The following is a 22,460-nucleotide window of genomic DNA, read 5'->3' as shown; positions in this document are numbered from 1 at the left end:
GGGTAGACAAATAAATTTTTTTAAAATTATTATATATATAAATAAATTTAAGTTAGGGTGGTCCTGGAACCACCTAGCCTTAAGGTGGCACCGCCCCTAATATTAACTACCAAACTATGCACAAAATTTAACTAACAGATGGTATTACATTAACTTAAATTAATGTCATTGAAAATTACATGCAGGTGAATCTAACAAACAAATTATTTATACTGTGTTCTGAGGAATGTGAGTGATAGTGAATAGAGAAATCATATATTGTAGCATTCTAGTATGATTGTATGAATTATAGAATGTCTTTTAATAAGCAAAAGTATATAGTTTTATAAAAATTTATTAAAAGAAAAAAGCAAAAGTATATGGATATATAGAGTACATAATGTGGGTATATAAATATATATTAAAAGGCAATGCAGCATGGACCTTGCAGATTTAAAAAGTTTCAAAAAAAAAGAAGTGATAATTGTTGAAACAGTTGATCTTTTAATTAATGTTGTACTTCATCCCCCACAAAATATAACAGATGCATTTAAGTTTTGCCGCCAAATTAGCTCAGCTTAGCAACTCAATTGACTTTAAGCACACCCTTTTTGCATCTTTATTTTAATGCGTTTCATTACTTTCATCATCAATACCGAACTTCATGATTTTGAAGTGTCAACAAAGTTAGGCCGTAAAAAGACTGGTAGAACTAGACCCCACCCCTAGATTCCCAATAAACCATCGTCATAAAATGAACTCGAGTGTAGAATTTTAATCCACCCCTAGATTTCCAATAAACCATCGTCATCAAATGAACTCGAGTGGAGAATTTTAATTAAAAGAGACGTTACGTTCATAATATTTTTATAATATTTTTACAATAAATTATAAGTGATTAGTTGTTATTGGTTTAAATTTGAACCTAACACTAAAATTATTTTTTTGCCTCAATAATAACAATTAATAACAATCTGTCTTTTAAAATTTGTTAAAAAATATTATAAAAATATTGGGTAGATATCATTTCTTTTTAATTAAACACTCAAATATTTCCTGTATGGCCATCATATTATTTCATTGGAGTTGTCAATTGTGCCTTTCGGCCAAATATTAATTTCATGGGTTCAACCGTCTCTTAAGTTCTTCGACAAGACTGCTTCTAGGAATTTTATCTTCTTTAGCAGCCTCATCAATGTCTTTTCATATAACAATCCCTTCATTCATTTCCCGTTCACCCACAATAACCATCCATAGTAATCCTCGACTCTCTAGCACGGTCAATGTGCTTCATCACCCTTTTATTAACAAAATATTCGGCTTTCACTTTGGCATTCCACAGCTCACTTACCAGCTCTGCAGCTTGAGTCAAGTCATCCCCCACTATACTAATTAGGTGATATCTCGCGATGTGCCAATTACTTTATAATTTTATTTGAAATTATTTATATATATATATATATATATATGTATATTAAAATTTATATATAATGCTTAATATTTATTTTGTTGTATAATATTTATATTTGTTTACAATATTGTTAAATACTTTGAAACTTGATTTTTTTAATTCATAATTTATTTTAAAAATTGTATAACATTGTAAGATTATAATATATTATAATATTTACCATTAAAAGTAGATTTTAATTTTCAAACTGATTAAATGATTTTGAAATCTACAAATAAGAATTCAAAATGTAAAATACTTTCATATCCTAAAATTACATAAATTTAAGCAACTTACTAAACACTTTCTTAATCACTCTATTCTTACAACCAAATATGGAGACCTTGGTCATAAACACCCAATAAATTATCTTAATGGAATTAAGGAAATCATTTGTAAGTATCAACATAAAGAGAACGTGATTAAACAAAGAGAAATTTGCTAAAAATACGTTCATTTATCAAAATTCAATTGACTTTAGTTGGGCTTTTGTATGCTTAAAAAAAAAGCAAAAAATACTTTTAATTCACCATGGATTTTTGTTTTTGCCACTATGGCTACATACAAAGAAATCTACAAATTATGAATTCTAACTCAAAATTTAAAAAAAGAAAGAAAAAAAAGCTCACCTCATAAATAATCAATTAGAATGTTTCTTTTTCTTTTTCTTTTTCTTTAGTTTTAAAATAAAATACATTTATAACTTTCCCAAACCAAAATCTCAAACATCCAAAGACTCCAAGCAATCATAACCTTCACAAAATCTACAATGTTTGACTTCAACATCAAAATCGTAAGCTACCGTCATTGAATAAAAAACGCAAGCCCCCTCACTTGGTCTTAGCCTACTCATACGGGTTACAATCAAATGATACTATAACGTTGGAGTTATGTAAGTGTCATTGAAAGGTTAAAACTAAATGACATAATTTTTTTCATAAGTGTATTTGAGATAGGAGGATATGAAAGGCTATGAACATATGTATATGAAGGAGTAAAAGCGAAAATGATGAATGAAAATGCAAAGAGTTTTTTGTGTGTGTGAGAGATGAAATGTCTTGAAACATTGAACCAAATAAAATAAATAGTAGTCTTAAAACATTGAATACAAAATGTAACAAAAATTAGTCTTAAAACATTGAACTAAAGGAAATAAAGAGTCTCCATTTTAAATTTTTTTTTTATCTCTAATATAGGTATCTCAATTCTCTTCAGAGAGTGCGTCACATGGCGGAACCTCATACTCTCTCGCATGAGGTCTCTGTTTTTACATATATATTGATTGATTGATTGATTAGGTGTGTTTTTAGATACCGCTTATTTAGAACTTCAGTCTTTGTTGCACGAGGTGCCTGCCAAAACACCCAAAAGGAATGAAAGAACTCATCAGACACACCACCAGGGTGCTAGATTACTAAACTTGAGTTGCTAGCCAAAAATATTAGAAAGTCGAGGATCATATAGGTATATTATAAAGTATTATTATCACCTGGCTCTGGTCTTTCTGTAGCTGCTCCATTATAGCAAATACCCGCTCAATTCCAAGACTAACACCAACTGCTGGAACCTGCTTCGCACCAAACATACCAATAAGGTTGTCATAACGTCCACCAGCAGCAATTGAACCTAACCTGAGGACATGCACAAGCAAATCACATCATCAGTACTTAAAACACAAGCATAAACATGCACACATTTTCCTGGAAACACATGAAGCAAATGAAATGCAGTAATTACTAGATCACACTATTCTACATGATGAAAATTTAAATCCACCCAAAAAGAATTATGAAATATTAACTATTGACATTCCCTTTTAATGTCAACTCTGGGACTTAAAAATTTCAAGCTTCTCAACTTTATTTTTCACACTTCATAACAACTGTGACATTTTTTTTGAACAAGTTCATAAAGACTTTTTCATTTCATGACTCAATTTCTCTCTTTTCTTTCCACAATCCTTTTCCAACCTCCTCCTTCATCACAGTTGTCACCCCACAACACTCGTATAAACAAAAACAGTAACATGAAGCTTCCTTATGGAGAAATCATCTTTCCTACCCCCAGAAATTAGACAACACAAGTTAATGGTTGAAATAATCAAAACTCTAGAGACTGAAAATGATCCATGTCATAGAACTATACGATTGTCACAGGATCATAAAATACATAGGAGTAAAGACAAAGCAAATTAAGAACAATAATTCATAAGCTTCTACAGCAGCACTAGGATCTTTAAACATATCAGATATAAATGGACATACAACATTACTGCCATCCAAACTTCGTCACACAAGTTTCAATAATAAAGAAAAAAAAAAGAATTGAGAAAAGACCAGCCACGCATATATCAACAGCAATCTGATAGGATGGAATGCGCTGTTCAAGCGTGCTCTTTAAATTAGAGCATAGGCACATATCACTGCCATGTTGAATTATCACAATAATTCAATGTCCACTTGTTCTTCTAGAGTTTTGGCCAGTCAAATTTACCAGTTCAGATCACAACTAATATGGTAATAAACCATTTAAAAAAATTCTCCCAGTTCAATAAGTGAAAAGATCCTTGGGCATCATTATAGGAGGATCAGCAATTAAAGTGTCACCGATAATAATATGGATTCACAAGGAAGAAAAAAAAATGAAATGAAAAAAAAAAAAAGGATGTTTCTTAAAAAATTACCTGGGCACCACCTTTAAAAACAGCCTCAAATATGACTCCAGTATAATAATCAAGGCCTCTGGCAAGACTCAAGTCAAAAACCACTTTGTCAATACACTTTGACACTTCAAGAGCTTTAAATAAAATCTCTAGGTCATTCAGCGCATCAACAGATCCATTGTGTCCTAAGAACTTGCTGCCCTGCTGCTTAAGCTTAGATAATAGTTCCAAAGCGGCTGTCCCCTTTCCTTCACAAAAGTGCCAATTTCATCTGCTGTCTCAACAGATAAGCTAGCCCTTCTCCTCCACCTAACAATAATTAACAAGAAATATATAACCAAACACTAAAATTTATGCAATGATATAAATGGAATACACAATTAAATTATTAATCCAACATTTCATTTATAAATATTATTGCAAAGAGAAAAGCTCAAGTAAAAAGAATGTATATGCAAGCTTCCCTATTAAATTACAGTAGAGTAAAAATTAGGCTCAAAATTACTAATCCAACATATTTACAAAAAGATGATCACAGAATTATCCTTATAATAATGAAATGCTAACAACTAGATAGGCTATTGCTCCTATTAATAATAACCAAGTAAGACAGCACTATTTGCATACAAGTGTTCTTACCATTTCCTTCTTTATCTGCTCAAAAGGTTGCTTATCTAACTTGTCAATACTTGAACATATGGTTCTGAATTTTTCCAGTGGCACTCCACATATGTCCAACATTCCATCAAGTAACTTCCGATGATTCAATTTTATCTGTAGAAGAATAGGAAATTAATATAATAATAATAATAATAATAATAATAATAATAATAATAATAATAATAATAATTATTATTATTATTATTATTATTATTATTATTATTATTATTATTATTATAGAACACACTTTGAAGAAGGTCTTTATCACAAAATCAATAAATCAGTTCATTCAACTGGGCCTTGCTCATTTGCTCATTCTTTATCGTATCATATTTATGGATTGTCTTAAACCACAATATGTGATTAAACATATTGAATTAGCACCATTGACCAGGTAATGGTTAAAACTTTCAAGACAAACTCAGTGACATTGCTGCCATCAGATGGCAATAAATAGCATCTATGAGGATAGGAGGCATGCATCCAATACAAGTGAAACATGCATAACAAGTCAATACTAATATCAAAGACAAAATACAGTATAATATATAATCCATAATAAATTTAAATGTCAAACTCTCTACTAACAATAAGGATAGGTGGGTTAAAAAATGAGGTTACCTCATAATCTCCAATTTGCAGTTCATCAAGGAGTTCTTTCAAAATTTTAACAATCTCAAAATCTGGTCCCATTTTTTCATATTGGCCTGCAATGTCTAAATCGCACTGGTAAAATTCACGGTATCTTCCCTTAGATGGGTTGTACCTCCTGTAAACCTTAGCTATCTGGTACCTTTTAAATGATGTGAGACCATTCATAGCCACATACCTAGCAAATGGTACGGTTAAGTCGTATCTCAAAGAACAAAGTTCTCCACCCTGCCAACAGATTGAACATAAAATTACATCACTGTGAGTAAATATGAAATGGTGTAACTAAATTCCTTTGATAAGTGCAGCAAACAATAATAAATTACAGGTTAGTCGGGGAAAAAAAGAAAACAATCATTTTTTTTTGTTTGATAAGAAATAATTTAACGCTCTGTTTGTTTTAGCATTAATGTTTTTTGGAAAATGATTCATTTTTCAAAGAGCATTTTCTGGAAAACTATATCATTTTCCGGTGTTTGGTAACAACCTTGAAAATGTGCTTAAGAATGTTTTATGGTGTTTGGTATGCATAAATTTTTTATAACATTTCATATATAATTTAAAACGTGTATTATGTAAATCAACTAATGTAATCAATATAAATAAATAAAAAAACCAAGAATGAATTTGGTTTTCATACTAAAATTTTGACAATAAATACAATAAAAAATAGTTGTTCAATTTTCATGATTTCTATCAATCATTTTACTTATATATATGAATAGTAATTCTCATAATTCAAAATAACCATAAGCTCCATTTTAAATAGTTCAAAATGCCACATAGGCCAAATAGTTTAACCTACAAAATAATCTAGTACAAATGTTTGATAAATACCAAAATGCCAAATTGTCCAAATTGACACGTCCAAATTCTAACAAAATGCACCTACATAATCAGAATTGGCTTGAATAGATGTTAAAGAAGTTCAGCCATTGTCTACAAAGTTTGTCATTTTCCAACATTAATGTGTAAGTATAACTTACACTTATTAGATATTGGACTAATGGGCAATTTAGTAATCTGCAATTACGAAGTGAATAGAGGTTAAACTTAAATGTCAGACACATGGGAAACTGACCTGGGGATGCATATATTCTTAACATGTATTTGTGGTTGACTGAATCAATATTTTTGGAGGGCAGCCTATTGTCTGTCCTATGGACAAAAATATCTCAAATAGTATATATTTAGTGGATGAAAGAAGATTACCCACAATATACTTCTTCTCACTATGTATACCAGGATGAAGATTTGAAATGGACTTGTTACCATTGATTTAGTTTTTACATAGAGATACATATCGCTTTATTACACATGTTTCAGATAGAAGGAAATTTATGCTTGCACAATCTATTCTAGTTTGATGACCAAATTTTATTTGATGGTTCTAAGGCCTTTGGAACTAGAAATCAAGCTTATGTAGTCCTGTGTCATGCATAGATGAATAAAAAAATAATAATTAAAAGCTATATTTTGTCCATAAAAGATAAGAACAGAGATTCATCCCACAGTACAATTTGAAATTCATCCCATGACCTCCTAATGGCGTAGATCCTAATATTTAGAGCTAAACAATTATCTCTCAATTGGAAACTTATTCGGCAACTAGCCAACCCCTCCTAAGAGTATGGTGATAACAACGATATGGACTAACAATAGATTACAAAATCAAAATAACGATAGAATGATAAAATAATTAAAGATGACAATAAGACAGCAAAAAATTTATGTTTCAAGCGGCTAAAGAAGAATGTAATATTTATAGGAGATGAGAGGCTTGAGAGAGAGATTATTTTTCAATTTTTTTTTTTTTGGAAAACAACCTATAAAAAATAAGCCTTATTTTTATTAGAGTTTTCTGTTGACTAAAGATAATCTTTCGTTGACCAATTTTTTTTTGTACTACCAAACACTGAAAAATGTGGAAAACTATCTTTACGGAAGGTTTTTCAACGAAACAAACAGAGTGTAAGTGTAAATGTGTATAAAGCTTTTTCTTAGAGACTTGAACCCGACCTTTCCCACACCCCACAAGTATTAGGAGTGACAAAAAGAAAACCGTCCTTATATAAGTCTTCTTTGGATGGAAAAAGAAAAAAAAAAAAATATATATATATATATAACAGGCGAAATTTCCTAAAATTAAAAATAGCAAAAAAGGAAATGACTTAAATGAATTAACTAATATGAAATAATTACCTGGTCAGCAAGATCATGTACCAACAATTGAAGCATGATATAAATGGGTTGTTGGTGGTGGAGGAAAAACTTTGGCACCAAAGGTCACAATCTCACTGGATAAAATCAGGGGATAAAAATACTAGCTATTTTCACAGTAGAGCATCTCACAAATTTCGCCGCAATAACATTCATGGTCTTCGAAATCCAAGTGGAGAGATGTGCTGTGGGGATGAGAAGGTTGCTGCCCTATTGGTAGAATATTACACGGACTTATTCACCACATCAAACCCATGTGAAATTGACACAATATTGCAGAAAGTCCAGCGGTGTGTTACTGAAGAGATGAACACCCTCCTTGGGCGTGAGTTTACAAGGGATGAGGTAGACGTAGCTCTATCTCAAATGGTGCCGCTAAAAACCCCAGGTCCTGATGGGATGCCCCCAATTTTTTTCCAACACTACTGGAAGGATATTGGAAGTGATGTTGCAGCCGCCGTGCTCTCCTGCCTCAATTTAACTCATATTCCAGTAGGTATAAACCACACCTATCTCACTCTTATTCCAAAAGTGAAAAGTCCTGAATATGTAACTGAATTTAGGCCTATAGCCTTGTGTAATATTGTGTACAAGCTTATTTCAAAAATCTTAGCAAATCGCCTAAAAGCCATATTACCTAACATTATATCTGAATCTCAAAGTGCTTTCCAATCTGACAAAGCAATTTTAGATAATATATTAGTTGCATTCGAGACACTTCACCACATGAAAACAAGGAAATCAGGAAAAATGGGCTCTATGGCGCTTAAACTCGATATGAGTAAGGCTTTTGACAGAGTGGAGTGGCCTTTCCTCCTACAACTGATGGAAAAAATGGGCTTCAATGGAAGATGGGTGAATATGATTTCTGAATGCATCAGTACGGTCACTTATTCCATCCTGGTGAATGGCGAACCAAAAGGGAATATTGTCCCATCAAGAGGCCTCAGACAAGGCGATCCTTTATCTCCATATCTCTTTTTGCTTTGGTCTGAAGGTCTAAATGCTCTCATCCAACAAGCTGTGCATGAAGACAAAATTAGGGGGTACTCCCTATGCCGGTACGGTCCAAAAATCTCCCATTTATTTTTTGCTGATGATAGTCTACTATTTTGTCGTGCCCAGATAAATGATATAAGAGCCATCCAAGAAATTTTAGACTTATATGAGAAAGCTTCCGGGCAGCGCATCAACAAGGAAAAGACCACTCTTTTTTTTAGCAAAGCTGTGCCCATGACAACAAAAGATGACATAAAAAATTTTCTTGGGGTCCTGGAGATCAAGGAATATGAAAAATATTTAGGGCTTCCAGCAGTGGTGGGAAGAAATAGAAGTGCCAGCCTGAACTTTATTAAAGAGAGGGTGTGGGGAAAAATCTAAGGGTGGAAGGAAAAATTATTGTCACAAGCCGGTAAGGAAGTCCTACTCAAAGCGGTGGTGCAAGCAATACCCACCTTCGCAATGAGTTGCTTCCGCTTGCTGGTGGGCCTTTGTAGAGATATTGAAGTGATGATCCGCAAATTTTGGTGGGGGCAAAGGGGTGATCGGAGGAAAATACATTGGAAAAAATGGGAGACTTTATGTAAACTCAAGGTGGATGGAGGCATGGGGTTCAAAGATCTTTGCAAATTCAATGAAGCTACGTTAGCAAAACAAGTGTGGAGGCTAGTGCATGACACAAATTCACTTTTCTATAAAGTGTTTAAAGCCAAATATTTTCCCAATAGCAGTGTGTTTGAAGCAAAGGCAAAATCAGGGTCATTTGCATGGAGAAGCATTTTACATGCAAGAAAGCTCATCCAAATGGGTGCCAAGTGGAGAATTGGTGATGGCTCTCAAATAAATATTTATGGGTCAAATTGGCTGCCTGGAAAATCACAAGGCCGAGTGGTATCTCCTCCAACACTTACACTAAGAACAGCAACTATCTCGGCTCTAATTGATCCACACACATATGGATGGAACTCCTACATCATTGACAATAATTTCTTGCCTTTTGAAGCAGAGCAAATAAAGTCCATTCCTCTAGGACTAATCAATCAACCTGACATCCTATATTGGCCGGGAAGTAGAGATGGGACCTATTCAGTAAGCACAGGGTATAAGTGGCTGTGTGCTGAAGAAAATAAAGATGTGGCTTCAACCTCAAACTCACAAATGACTCACGCCTTCTGGAAGCAAGTGTGGAGAGTTGATGTACCTGGAAAAATAAAGCATTTTACATGGAAAGCTTGCTCAAATGCTCTGCCAACGAGAGAAAATTTAATGCAGCGAAAAATCATTGCAGAAAACTCATGTCAACAATGCAAAAGTCAGCCCGAATCTGTCCTTCATGCCCTTTGGGATTGCGCCTCTATCCAACAGGTATGGGAAGCAGATTTTGGATGGGTTGATCGCCAAAAAACTTCAACGGGTTCCTTCCAAAATCTGGTAGAATTGATCACTCAAAAGCCACGCCAATTTGAGCTCTTCATCACCATTGCTTGGTTCCTATGGTCCAGGCGGAATAAACTCAGGCTAAGTGAGGTAGCTCTCCCTCTAAACCAGGTGGTTTTTGAAGCAAAGAGATACTTGATTCTACATCAGCAACCGGTCACCACGCTCCCAAAGAAACAGTCACAAGCAAATGAAACAAAGTAGAAGCCTCCAGATTTCAACAGTTTCAAAACAAATTTTGATGGAGCCATGTTCTCGGACAGGGGAGAAGCAAGCTTGGGGGTGGTGATACGTAACCATGAAGGAGAAATCATTGCGGCTCTCTCTGAAAAAATCCCACAACCCCCTTCAGTTACTTGTTTGGAGCTATTAGCAGCAAGGCGTGCTGCCATTTTTGTCCACGAAGTAGGTCTCCATGAGTCCATTTTGGAAGGAGACTCGGAAATTGTCATCAAATCCCTCCAAAAAGGGGATATGTTTCAATCTGCTTATGGTCATCTCTTTAGAGACACTATGTTCTATGTCACTTCCTTGAGATCCTATAGTTTTTCCCATACCTATAGGAAAGGAAATTCTGTAGCTGATGCTTTAGCAAAAAGTGCTAGATTTAATTCTGATTTAACTGTCTGGATGGAGTCTGTTCCATTAGATATCAACAAATTTGTATTGGCTGATATGCCTCTTTCTTGATTTAATAAGACATTTCAGATTGGATTCTCAAAAAAAAAAAAAAACTTTGAATCTTCCCTGTACTTTCCCATGAGAGTCTTTCTCAGTTGAAATGTTGGAGTATCCAACGCGGTAGCACCATGCCTCTCAAAAACATCCTCAATAATTGAAAATGCTCTCTTTCTTATTGTCATTTGTTCGTTAGCAAAATCACGAGTTCCCTAATTTGTACCATAATATGGTTACGGTCAGCATATGCATTCAAGGGGTAGAAATAAAAGAATTTCTTAAATAAGAATATGAACACAATAGAATGTTCATAAATTAAAACAAAATAAGTGTGAGTAATGCAATTTTGATTGATTAATGAAATTTTGATTGATTAAAAAGAGTATAAAATTGCAAACAGCTCCTTGCAATATGCCATTTTTTTGGTCCATGAATTAGAAGTTTATTAACTAAATACTGTACAAAAGTACAAATAGCTACAAAGAGCACCTATATCAACAATGAACTCAATAGGAGTATTGTGACTCCGACGCCCTTCTGGCGAAGCTCGGTAGCTCATTTATGGATGGGTTCGATGACTGCTTTAGTCAGGTGAAGGCGTCTTACCCTGACTTGGATCTTTCTCATGCCTCCATCGACCCTCAGGCCTGTCCACTACGTGGACTTAACGAAAATAGGATGATTCGTCCACTGTATGGACTTAGTAAAATTTTGCTCATCCCTGTTGGATGAACCTGTCCGATTTTGTGGACTTAGTGAATAAAATCATCCTTTTAGGATGATTCGTCCACTTTATGGACTTAGTAAAAATTGCTCATCCCTTTTGGATGAACCCGTTTACTTTTGTGGACTTAGTGAGTAAAACTCATCCTTTTAGGATGGTCCATCCACTTTATGGACTTGGTAAAAATTGCCCATCCCTTTTGGATGAACCCGTCCACTTTTGTGGACTTAGTGAATAAAACTCATCATTTTAGGATAGTTCGTCCACTTTATGGACTTGGTAAAAATTGCTCATCCCTTTTGGATGTACCTGTTCACTTTTGTGAACTTAGTGAATAAAACTCATCCTTTTAGGATGGCCTGTCCACTTTATGGACTTGGTAAAAATTGGCCATCCATTTTGGATGAACCCATCCACTTTTGTGGATTTAGTGAATAAAACTCATCCTTTTAGGGTGATCCGTCCACTTTATAGACTTGGTAAAAATTGCTCATCCCTTTTGGACGAACTCGTCCACTTTTGTGGACTTAGTGAATAAAACTCATCCTTTTAGGAAGGTCTGTCCACTTTATGGACTTGATAAAAATTGCTCATCTCTTTTGGATGAACCCATCCACTTGTGGACTTAGTGAATAAAACTCATCATTTTAGGATGGTTCGTCCACTTTATGGACTTGGTAAAAATTGCTCATCCCTTTTGGATGTGCCCGTTCACTTTTGTGAACTTAGTGAATAAAACTCATCCTTTTAGGATGGTCTGTCCACTTTATGGACTTGGTAAAAATTGGCCATCCATTTTGGATGAACCCGTCCACTTTTGTGGATTTAGTGAATAAAACTCATCATTTTAGGATGATCCGTCCACTTTATGGACTTGGTAAAAATTGCTCATCCCTTTTGGATGAACTCGTCTACTTATGTGGACTTAGTGAATAAAACTCATCCTTTTAGGAGGGTTTATCCGCTTTATGGACTTGGTAAAAATTGCTCATCCTTTTGGATGAACCCGTCCACTTTTGTGGACTTAGTGAATAAAACTCATCCTTTTGGGATGATCTGTCCACTTTATGGACTTGGTAAAAATTGCTCTGTTGACATACACACTTCATTTTTTCTGAATAATTCCTCTTATTGTGATAGGTATGAAAGTAAAAATTGTTCTTAAAAATAAGTAAATTGCCCCTTGGGCTTAAAGAGTACTGTACATAGTAAAAAACTAAAAAAGGAATAAACTGGAGAATGAGGAGTGTTGTTGCGATCTTTGTCTGCTAGTAGTACTTCTTCAGGTGCTCCGCGTTCCATGGGTGGTGTAACTTTTTTCCGTCCAGCGTCTCGAGGTGGTAGGTGCCTTTCCTATGCCATGATGCAATTCTATACGGTCATTCCCAATTAGGTTTTAGCTTCCCTTGAGAGGGGTCTTTGGTGGCGCCCATTACTTTTCTCAAGACGAGGTATCTTTTCTTGAAGTTCCTGCGTTTTACCTGGGAGTTGTAGTGCCTGGCCACGAGGTTTTGGTACCGCGATAACCTTTGCTTAGCTATCACTCTGACCTCATCCACCATATCAAGCTGCAGGCGCATTGCTTCATCATTCCTCTCCTCGTCATGTCATGGTTCGCCACTCTGCAGCTTGTAAGTCCTACCTTAGCCTGGATGACTGCCTCACTTCCATACGTAAGCCGAAACGATGTCTCTCCTGCGAGTGTCCTTGCCGTTGTCTTGTATGCCCATAGTACGCTTGGTAATTCTTCTGGCCACATACCCTTTGCCCCTTCGAGCTAAGTCTTGATGATTTTCAACAAGGATTGGTTCGTGACCTCAACCTGTCCGTTGGCCTAAGGGTGTACGGGCGATGAATAGTGGTTCTTGATACCAAGCTGTGAGCAAAAGTCTTTAAATGCGTCGTTATCGAATTATTTTCCGTTGTCCAAGACCATGACTCTAGGTATACCATACCTGTAAACGATTTTCCTCCATACGAAGCTACGTACATTTTTCTCCGTGATGGTAGCTAGGGCTTTGGCCTCTACCTATTTGGTGAAGTAGTCTATACTGACTAGTAGGAATTTCAGTTGCCGGACTGCTGTAGGGAACGGTCCCATGATATTCAGCCCCTATTTGGCGAAAGGCCATGGGGCCGTCATCGGGGTGAGCTCCTCCGTTGGTTGCCTTATGAGGTTGCCAAACCTCTAACACTTGTCGCAAGTTCTAACGTATGCTTGGGCATCCTTCTGTATGGTGGGCCAATAGTATCTGGCCCTAATCAGCTTATGAACTAAGGATCGCGACCCTGAATGGTTCCCGCATACTCCTTCATGGACTTCTCTCATGACATAGTCCGCTTCCTCCGGGATAAGGCACCTCAGGTATAGGCGGGAGAAACCTCTTTTGTATAAGACACCTTTGATCAGTACGAATCGTGTAACGTAGACCCTCAACTTCCTTGTAGCTTCCTTGTCATCAGGCAACACGCCGTCCTTCATGTAGGAGGTAATTGATGTCGTCTAGTTATTCTTGGTACCTATCTCTTGCACATCGACCGTGTTTATCATAGGTGAATCCTGAACAAAGAAAAGTACCTGACTGGGAAAAGGCATGTGCTTTGCTGACGCCACCTTGGCAAGACGGTTGGCTCGCTCGTTCTTTTCCCTTGGAATTTGAACAAATTTAGCACTGAGGTTGTGCATCTGATTCTTCACTTGTTTGAGGTACTCCTTCATCCATTCTCCTCTGTACTCGTAACCACCGTTAATCTGACTGGTGATCACTTGGGAGTCACAATGTACAATCACATCTGTGGCTCTTGTTGCTTGTGCAAGATCCAATCCTACTATCAGAGCTTCGTACTCGGCCTCATTGTTTGTTGTGGGGAAGTCAAGTCAGACCATGCACTCGACCTCGTCTCCCTTCGGGCTGCGAAGTACTACATCAGCTCCTCCTGCATGTTTGTTTGATGACCCTTCCGTGTGGACCATCCATTGGGAATTCTTTCCCGCTCCCTACTTATCCATGTGGGTGAATTTTGCAATGAAATCGGCAAGAACTTGTCCTTTTATGGCAGTGCGCAGGCGATACTGTATGTCAAACTCACCCAGCTCAATCGCCCATAGCGCCATCCGTCCAACTGCCTCCAGACTGCTCATTGATCTCCGTAGGGGTTTATCAATCAAGACAACAACAATGTGAGCCTGGAAGTATGGTTTTAGCTTTCGTGTTGCAGTTATCAACACGAAAACGAGCTTTTCCATAAGGGGTACCTTTCTTTTGTGCCTCGGAGCGCTTGGCTTGTGAAGTATACAGGCTTCTGTATCCTGTCTTCCTCCCTAACTAAGGCTATGCTGACAATGACAGAAGAGATGGCTAAGTAGAGAAACAACTCTTCTTCGGGCTTGGATGGGCTAAGTAAATGTGGGGAAGAAAGATATGCCTTTAGGTCTTCGAATGCGCTCTAACACTCAGTCATCCATTCAAAGGCCTTTTTTAGCGTATGGAAGAAAGGTAGGTATTTATCCGTAGCCCTTAAAACGAACCTGTTCAATGCAGCGACTTTACCGTTTAAACTCTAACCTCCTTGATGGTCTTTGGCAGAGCCAACTCCATGATGACACGTATCTTGTCTGGGTTGACCTCAATATCCCTTTGGGATACCATGAATCCTAGGAATTTTCCTACTGTTACTCCAAATGTACACTTGTTTGGATTTAACTTCATGTTATAGTGTCGAAAGGTTTCGAAAGTCTCCTTAAGGTCGCCTAGGTGGCCGTCCTCCCATACGCTTTTAATAAGAATGTTGTCCACGTATACTTGGACATTCCTCTCAATCTGATGCGCAAATATCTTGTCCATCAACCTCTGGTACATGGCACTTGTGTTCTTAAGTCCGAATGACATTACTTGATAACAGAAGAGACCTTGGCTGGTGACGAAAGAGGTCTTCTTTTGGTCAGCCTCGTCTAACTTGATCTGGTTGTAACTAGAAAACGCATCCATGAAACTCAACAACTAATGTCTTGCTGTTGAGTCCACCAGGATATCTATGTGGGGGAGCGGGTAGCTGTTTTTAGGGCACACCCTGTTTAGAGCTGTAAAGTCTACGCACATCCTCCACTTCTCGTTGGCCTTTTTGACCATCACCACATTGGCCAGCAATCGGCGTAATATACTTCTCGTATAAAACTTGCTCTCTTTAACTTACGAACCTCTTCTGCTATGGCATTGTCTCGTTCTGGAGCAAATACCCGCTTCTTCTGACGAATGGGGGAAAGGTGGGCAATACGTTCAATTTATGGACCATGACTGAAGGGCTGATTTCGGGCATGTCCTTGTGGCTCCAAGCAAAGACATCCTAGTTTTTCCTTAGAAATGATATCAATGTCTGACGAACTGGTGGGCTTGCAAGAGTGCCTATTCTTGTCGTTTGGTCGGGCATGGAATCATCAAGGAGTACCTCTTCCAACCTCTCGACTTGCTCTACCTCTGCCCAATATTCTTCTATGCACATCATTAGCAAATGGTCGTCCATCTCTAGCATGGTGATGTAGCATTTGTGTGCCGCTACTTGGTTTCCTCGTACCTCTCCTACGCCATATTCGGTGGAGAACTTGACCATCAGGTGGTAAGTGGAGGTTACGTCCTTCCACGAATTAAGGGTAGGACGGCTCAAGATGGCATTGTAGGTGGATGGACAGTGTACTACCAGGAATGTGACATCCTGGTAATCTGTTGAGGGTAATCGCCAACGATGACAGGCAAGGTGACCGCATTGAGTGGGTACACTTTTGTTCCTCTGAATCCAATGAGTGGTGCATCCATCAGTGTCAACCATTCTTGCCCAACCCTCATCTGCTAGAAAGCTGGGTAGAAGAGTATATCGGCGGAGCTGCTATTGTCTACCAGGACCCTGTGAGTGTTGTAATCGCCAATCCATATACTCACAACTAACGTGTCGTTATGTGGATGATGGATACGTCGAATGTCTTCCTCCTAGAACCCGATTACAAGGTTGTCAATGCGCGCCACCTTCTGGACCAGACATGTCAGCTGAACGTTCTAAACCATCCAGAGGTAGGTCTTGCGCGCCTTCTTAGTTGAACAGGAAGTTGCGGTGCCCCCTACAATCATCCTTATGTCCCTGATGGGTGGTTTAGGGAACTCATTTTCCCTTCGGGGGCTCTACTCTTGTGACTGGTCTGTCTTCTCTTTATTTACGAACCTCTGTAATTTTTCTTGCCTGATTAGGACTTCTATTTGCTGCTTCAAATCGTAGCATTCGGACGTATTGTGGCCATGTTCTCGATGGAAGCGGCAGTACTTGTTCTTGGACCTCTTGTTGGGGTCACCTTTTAACTTGCCAAGGAACGTTAGGGATCCCTCCTTTTTGATTTGCATGAGCACCTGATTGATGGGGACGTTCAATGGGGTGAAATTTGCGAATTTTTTCATGGAAGGCTTGGAGCGTCTGTCCTCTTGTCCGTCTCCTATCCTCATGGCCTTCCGTCCTCTTTCCTTCCTTGCTTCTTCTTGTCTTTCTCTCTTTCTGGGCTTCTCCTCTCGTGCGAGCAGCGCGTCTTCCTTGTTCTTGTATTTGGTAGCCCTATATAGCATCTGATATGGTCTTCGGGTCGTTCTTGTATAGGGAAAACAAAAACTTCCCCTTCTGTAACCTAATGGTGGACGCGGCCACGAGTATCTTGTCGTCTGCTTCATCAATCGAGAGGACCTCCTTATTGAAATGGGTGATGTAAGACCTTAGTGTCTCGTCCTTTCGTTGCTTGATGTTCAATAAGCACGCAGTTGACTTCTTGTACTTGTGTCCTTCGATAAAATGCGAAGCAAATTGGGTGCTTAACTCCTTGAAGGTACTAATGAAGTTTAGCGTCAGCCTGCTAAACCACACTCTTGCAAAACCCCTTAGTGTGGTGGGAAAAGCCCTGCACATGATCTCGTCTACTATGCCTTCCAGGTGCATGAGGGTCTTGAACGTCTCCAAGTGATCCAAAGGATCCCTTAACCCGTCGCAGGATTCTACTTGTGGCATGCGGAACTTTGGTGGGAGAGGGAACGAAGTAACAGGTGCAGTGAAGGGTAAATTCGTCCAGTGCACCAGTTCATTGAGATCACTTGATACTCATCCCCTGAGGGCGTTCATCATCAAGTCCATCTGTTCCCTTATCATCTACATGTCTGCGACTAGGTTCAGGAAGGTGATCTCTGTGGCTATCGGCCTACTCATGGCGTTGCTGCCTTCTAGCCTTTCCCTATTCTGCCTACCATTAGCGTGCGAAAGGCTGTCGCTCTCCTGCTCCTCTTCTTGATTTCAAGGATTGACGTCCCTTTGGCGCAACTGTTCTTCTAAGTCATGGTTCTATTTGGTGAGGCATTCCACGTCCACGGCTAGAGTTTGGACCTATCTCTCAAAGGTCGCGGTACGGGGTTCGTGTCCTTGGTTGTTGGTGTTTGTTGCCATCGAGAGAGTAAGCACCATGCAACTTTTTGTTCGGGAAGCGGTTGTATGATTCACCTATCTTTCCATAGACAGCGCCAACTAATGATGCCGAAAATTGTCAGTAAGCTACACAGCTCTCACGTGCCCAATAAAGAGAATAAAATTAAGATGGACGATCAGATTTTATAGAAACAACTTTAGAAAACTACACTAGGGTGACAGACGAAGAGAGTAGGTAATGCGACGACATAGTGAATGGACGGATTAGCCTTGTTGGATGGCAGGAAGGTAGATGGGCATTAAGATAAACGGTGACCAAAGCCATGTGGCACCTACATGGTTTAATTGGTCCTCAAGGAACCTCATATGAAAATGACTTGTGCCCCACGATTAACCCTAGTCAACAGAATCTCTATATGGGAAGGATCCCACCAAATACGCGATTTTATGAGGATCTTCTCTGCAAGAAAATATCCCCATTTCTCCATGGAATCGAGGTCGGTTGTTCCCCAACTATAAAAACCCAAAATCCTCAAAAACCAAGGTACACATAATTCACCCAAGCTCTAACATTCTAGAGTTGTGATAGTTTTATGACTTAACCTTCAGAGGGTATTTGGCCGGTACCACGCCGGTACTCTCTTAAGGTCTTCTTTTTTGATGTTGTGCAGGTATTGTTTTTGGGTGATGATGTTGAAAATTGTCAGTAAGCTGCACAGTCCTCAAGTGCCCAAAAACAATACCTGCACAACACCGAAAAAGAAGACCTCAAGAGAGTACTGGCGTGGTACCGGCAAAATACCCTCTGAACGTTAAGTCAGAAAACTATCACAACTCTAGAATGCCAGAGTTGGGGTGAATTATGTGTACCTTGGTTTCTAAGGGTTTTGGGTTTTTATAGTAGGGGGAGAATCGACCTCAGTTCCTTGGCGAAGGGGGATATTTCCTTGTAGAGAAGATCTTCATAAAAACGTGTATGTTGTGGGATCCTTCCTATATAAAGATTTTGTTGACTAGGGTTAATTGTGGAGCACAAGTCATTTCCATCTAAGATTCCTTGAGGACCAAGTAAACCATGTAGGTGCCACGTGGCTTTGGTCACCGTTTACCTTAATGCCTGTCTACCTTCCTGTCCATCCAACAAGGTTAATCCATCCACTCACTATGTCGTTGCATTACCTACTCTCTTCGTCCGTCACCATAGTGCAGCCGTCCAAAGTTATTTATGTAAAATCTGACCGCCCATCTTAATTTTATCCTCTTCACAGGAAAATTACAATAAGCTGTCAACATATTTAAACAATTCTCCACTTCTAGCACTAACTTCTAAAAACTTTTTTTATGAAACATTCTCCAAGAATTGCTCACACTAGTATAAAATGTTTTTCCCATCCTTATACTGAGCAAATAAAAGATAATAAAAATGCATGTATCATTCAATGAGAATTAAGTGATAAAATTTCGAGAATGTCATCAGCTTTGGAAGCTTGGGTAGTCTTCTACTTTCATTGGTTTCTACAAGCTCCTTTAGTTTCTTCAACAAGCTATCAAACTCCTAGTCCTTCGGGTCCAAAAAAAACAAAAGATCCTCAACCCATTTCTCAATCCCATCACCTGCCTTACCCTACAACCTATCCTTAATCAATTGCACGATCACACTAGTCCCTTTCCCCAACAACACTTTCTTCTTCTTCTCACCCTTCTTATCCCCCTTCACATGCCCTCCTCCTACTCCCCCATTCACCTCAACACTACTCACAGTCTTTTCACTCCACTCCACACCCTCAAGGGCGAGAAATCCCGCCATCGCCTCCCACTCCACAATCTTCCACACCATCTCCAACAACATATTCACTTGGTGCACAAAATTTTCATACTCCTTTTCGAACCCCAGCTCCAAAACCAACTTAAACCCATTTGTCAAGCTCTCACCACTAGCACATTTCCCTTCAAACAAACCCACCAAGCTCGACTGCAAACCTTCATTACTAATTGAATCCAAATTTGCCTTCACACGACTCAAACTACACTCCCCTAATTCATAATCGCTGCTGCCAATGGGTACAACACAATCCTCACATCTGAACTTGAACTCGAACCCAAATCCTTCAAATTCAACTCAATTCTAGTCTTGGAATGCACCAACTTCACAATCTCCCTCAAACTCCTATGAACTTTAACTATTTTCGACACTGAATCAGTCTCAACCTTCCCAACCAGCTTCGACCCATTCAGCAAAACCTTCATATCACTCGCAACCCCAACCTCCTCCTTCGTTGAGAACCCATCAGTCCATCGAATTGACCATTGCCGCCACGTCGGCCTTAATGGCCTAGCATGACAATGCAGCCACCGCATTGGAAATTGCCAACAACGCCACCGATTCATGGTCCAACATAGCGGAAACTCCAAACAAACTCGAGGGATACAATTTTTCAACCAATGACGCTTCCTCTTTGCTTAATTCAATCCAACCTAATTCTAGGGTTTCGTCAAGTTGGGAATTCTTGAATTTGTTGAGGGCTTCAGAGATTCAGATCGGGAGGAATGTGGAGTGGTCGGAGCGAAAAGCTTGTAGAGGAGGACGGTGAGGAATGCTTGGAGTTCAAGAGGGTCTAGGGTTTTGGGGATGGGGAATTGGGATTGGACAGGTGGCAAGGCTTGATTGGAGGAGGGGGTGAGAGTTTATCGAGTGCGGAGGAGTCAAGTCATAGTGAAGCGAAGCCAGTGGCAATGGCGTAGAGTGAAGATGAAGAGAGAGATGAGCCCTTGCCTCCTAATGTAATTACAGAAAGTTCAAAGGCTTTGTCTGAAGCCATTTTTTGTTTTTGGATTTGAAAAAAAGAGTGAGAGAGGGAGCTTCGGCCTTAAGGAGGAGAGGGTTTATGGTGGAAAAATTTAGGGGTTTGGACTTTGGAGGCTAGGGTTATTTATTTGTTTATTTTATTTTTTGAACTTAGCATTAGAAAATGCATGGGATTTTTGGTTTTTTTTTTTCTTTTTTTAGACATAATACTTTATGACTCATTAAAATTACAAACTTCACATTTCAAATTTTAAGGTCATGTCCCACATTTGATAAATGAGTACTCCTTGCTTTCAAATGAATAAGAGTAGTGTTATAAATTTTACCACGAATTTAATTAATTATAAATCAACCATTATGTGTGAGATGCAAATATAAGAATATTCTAAAGTCACCCCATTTTTTATATTTATATATTCGTTGTTTTGGAGAATAAAGGAATAGAGAAAAGAGGGAAAATTATTGAAAAAATTGCATTTCATATATTCAATTTTTATTTTTTGAAAACACTTTATCACTTATGTGAAATTCTATTAATCTCTATGTCTAATCAATGGTTACCAAATTGATTTGTAAGCAAGTTTGAGAATGTTATTATTGAGAGTTATGAGGTTTTGTCTAATGCATGTGGAAAAATTTAGGGGTTTGGACTTGGGAGGTTAGGGTTTTATTTATTTATTTATTTTATTTTTTGAACTTAACATTAAAAAACACATGGGATTTTTGGTTTTTTTTTTTAGACATAATACTTTATGACTCATTAAAATTACAAATTTCACATTTCAATTTTTAAGGTCAGGTCCCATCTTCAATAGATGAGTACTGTAAGAGTAGTGCTACAAATTTCATCATGAATTTAATTAATTATAAATAAATCAACCATTACGTGAGATGCAAATATAAGAATATTCTAAAGTCATCACATTTTTTATATTTATATATTTGTTGTTTTGAGAATAAGGGAATAAAGAAAAGAGTGGAAAGTATTAAAAAAAGTTACATTTCATATATTCTTTTTTTTTTTTTAAAACGCTTTATCACCTATGTGAAATTTTATTAATCTCTATGTCTAATCAATGGTTACCAAATTGGTTTATCAGCAAGTTTGAGAATGTTATTACTGAGAGTTATGAGGTTTTGTCTAATGCAAGAGGAGAGGGTTTTGGGTGGAAAGGTGAAGGGGGAGGAAAATGTATTTTGTATCAAATGATATTACATAATCCATATCAAAATTCAATAAATGAAAGATATATGTATAAAAATAACCACTCACTAATATATGTATTTCATTTGTTAGTGAGGTAGTTATTTTTTGTTGACATATCTCATACTTATTAGATTTTAATATCGCTGATATAGTATTATTTGATACCAAATCCCTTCTGGTGGAGGGGGGTTGGTGGTGTTGGCGGGCCTCAATGTTTGGGTCATAACGTTAAGGTTTTTACTGTGTACTTTTAGTATGCTTGGGATTAGCTTACAAATCATGGGTACATATTAGTATAAAAAATAGGTGCTTGAATCACAAGCTTACAATTAAGCATGTTGTGGATTTTTTTAAATTTTATATAGATATAATATAGTTTCAACATATATATGACATGTATTCCTTTTTTTTTTTTTTTTGAAATGGACATATATTCTTGATCATTAGACCAAGACACATATTGATTTTTTTTTTTTTTTATCAATGTGAGAATCAAACTTCATATCTTTTATTCGACGACAAAAGACTTTATGAGTAAATGAT

The 22,460-nt window shown here is 37.7% G+C and overlaps 1 pseudogene; it reads right to left on the bottom strand.

Moving 5' to 3' along the window:
• Window positions 1-1,098: 1,098 nt before the first annotated feature.
• On the bottom strand, window positions 1,099-20,723 carry LOC142618350 (histidine--tRNA ligase, cytoplasmic-like; annotated as a pseudogene).
• Window positions 20,724-22,460: the final 1,737 nt, after the last annotated feature.

The sequence above is a fragment of the Castanea sativa genome, chromosome 12 (assembly GCF_040712315.1).
Source record: "Castanea sativa cultivar Marrone di Chiusa Pesio chromosome 12, ASM4071231v1".
NCBI lineage: Eukaryota > Viridiplantae > Streptophyta > Magnoliopsida > Fagales > Fagaceae > Castanea > Castanea sativa.
The sequence above is the reverse complement of the archived record's forward strand: the minus strand, read 5'-3'. Positions and strand labels throughout refer to the sequence as shown.